General features: G+C 42.1%; 1 long non-coding RNA gene across 1 annotated transcript; it reads right to left on the bottom strand.

The window, feature by feature from the left end:
* Positions 1-1,197: 1,197 nt before the first annotated feature.
* LOC136427541 (uncharacterized) lies at positions 1,198-5,612 on the bottom strand. The gene is made up of 2 exons (XR_010754462.1): positions 5,090-5,612; positions 1,198-2,072 (listed from the first exon to the last, which is right to left on the bottom strand). It is a non-coding gene; the product is annotated as an uncharacterized lncRNA (long non-coding RNA).
* Positions 5,613-6,455: the final 843 nt, after the last annotated feature.

Here is a 6,455-nt window from a genome sequence, read left to right as displayed (position 1 = left end):
GAACGGTCCTTATTATGCAATGGCTTGGTACTAAAAGACATAATGGATATGCTATTGACATTTTAGTATCTTTCTATTTTTTGTTTACTATATTTTTTTGAATCTGTCATACCACCCCTAGACATGGCTGAATACGAATTCGACAGTGACGCGACGTACTGCTCTGATGAATGGCGCGAGTTTTCACAAGCTGAACTTGCACAACCTCTGCTTTCTTCAACACCAGTACATGACTTGGACTACAGTATGGACTCGTACGACCCTAGCGCCGACATGTTTAACGATGCACAAGGTGGATACGATCCCTGGGCTGACATGTTCGACGAGTCACCAGACAAACCAGATTTTGAATGGGATCCCATCGCTGATATGTTAGAGGAGTCGACGGACACAAAGGACGACAAGCCTGACGACCAAACAGCCCCGGATGGTAGCCAAACAGAACTGCTTGATCTCAGGACTGTGATACCAGAAATACAAGTCCCCAGACATACAATACAGCCATTTCCAAAAAGGGGCGTATATGTACTGGCACCGACGGTAACAGAACAACCCATGGATCGAAGAACCGTTATACCGGAGACTTAGTTTGAGTAGAATTATAGTACGGAAGCATAACGGAAGCATAACGTAAGAAACTTTTTAGAATATAACAGAATCCAAAATAATAAGGGAAAATCCATTTTATTCCCTTTTTTTCGACTTGAAAATTAGAATATGAAGTTGTTCATTTTACAGAATTGCAGCCGTTTAGGCTTGTTATTGAGGAATCCAAGAAATGTATATCTAGATATTCGGGACATATTGAGTCAAATGACTCAAACAGAGTTTTGATTGTCCAGCCATGTGGGGTTGGTTTCTGAAATTTGAAGGTGAAAATTCGTGGACTTTGAGTCATTTGACTCATAAGGGAGCCTTTGAGTCATATGACTCAAAACGGGCCACTTTAGGCATTTGACTCAAAACGGGCAACTTTGAGTCATATGACTCAAAACGGGCCACTTTAGGCATTTGACTCAAAACGGGCAACTTTGAGTCATATGACTCAAAAAGGGCCACTTTGAGGCATTTGACTCAAAACGGGCAACTTTGAGTCATATGACTCAAAACGGGTGACTTTGAATCATTTGGCTCAAAATGGGCGACTTTGAGTCATTTGACTCAAGATGATGAGTGAAAACACGATCCAGCATCGCCTAAAGTGGAAACGCATTGGATTTTATTCAAATCCTCAAAACAGAGTACATGGAAATAAATGAAATAAAGTAATAAAGTAGAATTCACAGCGCAGTTTCAAATTAGAGTCACCTGTTTTGTAAGGGATGAAAAGTTGCAGATGAAAACAGAAAAGACATATTCATACCTCTCAGTTTAACCTTCTTGGTCATGGATAGACAAATATAGCAATTTTTGACAACGTTTTTTTTAAAAGCTTTTCCCAGCTGTGCTCGATCAGAGAATGATAATTGCAGTAGGGCTGCCGGTAAATCCATAGTTAATTGATTAGCTATGACCATCAAAAGTGACAATGATAAAAAATCTTTACATGTCAATTTACTCACAATTTGTTTTCGTTTGATGCATTGATAAACATTACAAATAAAAGCAGACAGTACATATATTTGTATATTCCAATAAAGCACTTAAAGGCCTTAACAAGTTTTTCACTCTCCAATGCCTTGCTAAGTAGATGGAATTTACAGTAGAGACGGTCAGTATATACATATACTAGTGTATTGATCAACTATAAATACCAATAACGGCGTGAAGAAATACTCAGTTTAAAGTTTGCCGTTCAGCGACATGTAATGTATTAAACCACTGATTGCCGTCAGCATATCAAGAGGGAAAACCCCTTTATAGTTTCTAAACATCCTGTTCGGGAATATGTTGTAGCAAGCCTCTTTAAAACTTCGTATAGTCATGAGAAGACGTCATTACCATGGCTACCTCTTGCACGCAGCTTCTTATTCTCCTGTCAGCGCGAACACCACTAGACAATCCTTGCCTTGTACCTTCTCTCGTCTTTTCCATCCAGTGTGATTCTCCGAACAGCAACCTGTAGCCAATGACTGAGTGAATAAAAATGATTCCTTATCAAACACACTAAACAAGTTTTTAAGCATTAGGTGTGGCAGAGGGTTGTCGTTTTTACATGCAGCATGATAGCACAAGCCCAAACAAAACACAATCGCATGGGTAGCACAGCCACTGGATGGACACATTTACATTATAGTATTGCATTCATACATATATATAAGTCTATCACTCGGCCTCATATATATGCAAGAAGAGATTAAATGGAAGGATTTCAGCTGAGGACAGCAGTCACGAAAACACATCCGACAATCGGAAACAAGTAGCAGGTAGGATATATGTTGCTTAGGAACGGCCAATAAGAGTAGCCAACAGGTACAGCTATTTTTTTTAATAAGTTCAAAAGAGATTGTTAACTCATCCCCTATTTCTTAGGGCCTTTCTTGAGTAATTCACATGTCTTAGACCGTCAAGTGTTGCGTAACGCCTAGTATATACGTCAGAAAGATTACAATCTATCTTAGGGGATTGTGTGTGCCCTTGTACTATCAGGGGTCGAATCAGTAAAAGTGATAGCCTGACCTTTTTAGTACACTTACATACACAATAATGAGAGCTGCATTTACAATAGATAACATCCACTAGGTACATGTAGCTGGTAAGGCGTCAATTATTAGGTACATTTAGCCTAGCAATTTGATAGTTTCGGCTAGGTCTTCCTACGGAGGTACGGGTCGTAGAATTCGTAAAAAAAATATTCCCTCCTTGCCAGGGGACTCAGTCAACGGGAAGGTTAAAATTTCCCCCTCGGAGCCTGCTAATACAATCTATGGTTGCAAACTCTCCTTGCATTTTTTTTTTCCCTACAGTCGGAGTATCCAGTCTGGTAAAGACTATCTAGAAAGACAAACGGCACAAAAACAAAGGGCACATGATTAGTGAGAGACCATTACAAACACATTGAAAGGGAGAATGATGAAAGTAACTCTCTATACTTTTCTTTTATTGTAATTTGTATTCACGTTTCCTTTCGGATCGCAAATTGGACGGATTCCTCCTAATCCTTCTTGCCACATTGGCTTTGGCCTCCCCCCATTTGTTCCTCGTTCCCTACCTCTTTCGTCGCTATCATTTCCAGCGAACGGTTGGGTGCACTCCAAACCTAGCCCCCCCCCCCCCCCAACACACACACATACTTTTTCTCCTGAACAGGCCGCTCGTTCCGGCTCGATAATGTAAACAGTTTATCTCAAAAAGGTGAACAGTTTATATTTCAATTTCAGTTTATAGTTTCTGCGCTAAATATAGTCATCCCCAACTGGTTTTTGTTATATAACTGTTTTATTTCTGCCTGACCTGCGCGCCAATGGCGTAACTCATGATCTTTCTGCCTTGGCCCGTGAAACAATAGGTTTTTTCGACTTGCGTTGAAAATGTACACTGTTTTTATATGGCTTAGACCAATCCATTGTTGGATAATGTAAACAGTTTTATTAGTTGTTTATATTTTTCCGATAATGTAAACAGTTTGTATATTCCTTTTCAGTAAACAGTTGATATTTTCTGTTCTTGGGGTAAACAGTCATCTCGTAATCCCATAGTTTTCTAAATCTATTAAACATTGGCGTTGACTATGTTTAGGCCTTCTTGCCACTGACTGTCAAGTGTGATATTGTAACTCTTTACCACGGAGATAATGAGAACTCTACCGTCACGTGACATGCGCACGACTATTCTATAACATGTCTGTCCAGTTTGTGAATGGACGGGAAAGTTAGTTCTCTTCGGAATTTACGGAGAGGAGAAGGTAAAAATGGCACCTCATTTCTTCCATTACACATGTACAGCTTTTATAAAGACCCTTGCTAACAGGAGGCGACCAGAAAGTGTCGCATAATGGACCTAATCATTAGGAAAACAAAGACGGTAATTACATATAACATGTATACCGTGAGTAAATGATTCTTGGCAATCCTAACGTTTGTTGATATAACGACGTCATTCGTATAAACACACCAGCTCCGCAGGCGCGCTGCGCAGCAGCAGCTAGTTATATTACACTGAAAGACTTGTGACACCTATCCTTTGCTCATTTAACTGACTTTTTTGAAGACGGGAAATCCTAGCCTCCGTTGCAGACTTCTCCCACGACGACTTTTCAAGTTATTGGGGCCAGATTCTTTGGCTGGGGACCGTATCTGCTGGGGCCCCGTATCTGCTTGGGATCCTGTAACCGGATCCACGGCGTTTACGAGACCCCAAGCAGATACGGGCGCGGGCCCCAGCAGGTACGGTTCCCAGCCAAAGAATCTGGCCCCAATAAGTTGAAAGGTTGCCGTAGGAGAAGCCTGCAACCGATGCTAAGGAAAACCAAGTTTTTGAACGCTTCATTTCGGGACTGACAATTCTGTAGTAGCCAGTTTACAGTGATTTCAAATATGATTTACCATGTTGACCCTTGATCTCTCCCCCCTTAGATCACTTGGAATTTTAATGAACAAGACTCTTCGGGAAACTGATCATGATACAGCTAGTTTGGCATATAAATGTGAATGGGGCAACCGAATTAACCTTCGTGTTTATTATTGTTTCTGCAAATACCCTTACTACAACAGTCTGATTGAAAGATTGTCATTATCACTGACTCCTGTAGTCTATAACAGGCGACATGGCAACAGTTTCAGATAAATGCTACACCGTTTGGTTTCTAGACCCTAAACAGTAATGATCTCCTATCCCCAAATGGCCGAAAAACGAATTTGTAAACATAGGCGCACTAGTCGCTAAATAACATTTTGGGCCCCTATCGGCGCCAGGACATTCCGAACGGCGTGGTTAATTACAAGAAAACAATGACATTTCTTGAGACTCGTCCGAAGCAACTATTGTGCAACCATCTTAGCAATTTTTGTCTGTTTTTCAAGACTTCCGGATGCCACAGACGAGAATATATATGCACCTCTCCCCCTGAAATACGGCCTCCCTACGAAAGGTCTTGGAATGGCCTCTACCGAAATCCCGTGTGGTGCACAGTATGATTTGATACACATACCTTCTTTGGAGAGGTCTCATGATCATCCCAAAACAGACGTGTACAGCTACATTGTTTGCCACGTTCCGCACGTACCAGCTGTTGAATGAAGCACAGCTAAACAATACGTCTTGACTGTGTGAATGCTGACTTCGACGGGATGACGAGTTTCTGTTGCTATTAGAACCACATGTCATATGTAGTAGTGGCCCGTTCCAAAGGGGTTGTACATTATGTAAGTAGGGTATTCATGCTCTAATGCTAAACGGACAACCGTTGAACATGACACGGCTTCTTGCAGCGAAGTTTGCCCGTTCACAGGACTGCAATTGGCCCGTTGGTGGGATGCAATCAGCTCATAGTTTTCCCATCAAGATCCAGACCGTCATACAGAACGACTCTGCCTCATTCCTGCCAAGCATCTAATGAACACCCCTGGAATGAATACTCGAGATGGGCCAAACAAAGGGGTGATTCTCTAGAGTAGGTCGGTTGGAAGTCATGGTGAAACAAATTGTACTAACGTTACATTGAATTAGATACCTTTCAGAAATATCTTTTGATTGTAAACTTTTTTCCCCACTTCCTTCACCCGAGGAAATTGTATGACCGCTTTCGGTCCTACTCCTCAAGCAGATGTTGTTCGTTGACCGCCTGTCACACTCCTCGCGTTCTATTCGTCTGGGCCAGTCAACGCTAAGTACTGCCCGGGCCGGAGGATCTTTTCCCATGGGGCAGGTCAAGTTTCCTTGGCGGATTTCGTTTCGAGGAAGCCTGGGAGCTAATCTCCAGGCAGATCTCCACGGGGGCAAAATCGTGTGAATGTCGGCCTGCCAGAAAAAAAAAACTTCCAACCTTTTTAGCTTCAGTCTGCTACCTAAGCTTCACTCCCCGCCTTCACCCTGAAACTAAACAGGGTGACACATTTAGGCTATTAGATTTTAAAAAGTCATTGGCCATCGGAAGTAAAGCACATTTGTCTGAAGAAAAAAAAAGACAGGAAAGGAAATGTCACAGCCATGTAGTCGCCTCGTCGCCTTGCCTGTTAAGTGTGATTCCCAAACAGCCGCTGACTTTGGAATTGAATTAATCTCCAAGCAGATCTTCACGGGGCAAAATAAAAATGTCAAACAGAGAAGGCTGACATTACGATTTTTGCCCCTGTGATACTGCGGCTTCCCGGTTGGTACATGGTGCATGCCCCCACACACTCAGCATTGCTCAGAGGTGCCCAAAAAGAACGATGAATGAATGCATCGATCCTCCCTCGACAGCGCTGTATGAACAGCCTTCATTTCTTACTTTGAAATCCTCAATATGCAGGAAAAACCATTCCAGGCATTGTCCTGTGGACTGGCATCTAGGTGCAAGCACATCTAACCCTTGC

The sequence above is a fragment of the Branchiostoma lanceolatum genome, chromosome 2 (genome assembly GCF_035083965.1).
Source record: "Branchiostoma lanceolatum isolate klBraLanc5 chromosome 2, klBraLanc5.hap2, whole genome shotgun sequence".
In the NCBI taxonomy this organism is placed as follows: Eukaryota; Metazoa; Chordata; class Leptocardii; order Amphioxiformes; family Branchiostomatidae; genus Branchiostoma; species Branchiostoma lanceolatum.
Note: the sequence above shows the minus strand (reverse complement) of the source record. Positions and strands in the feature narration are given on the sequence as shown.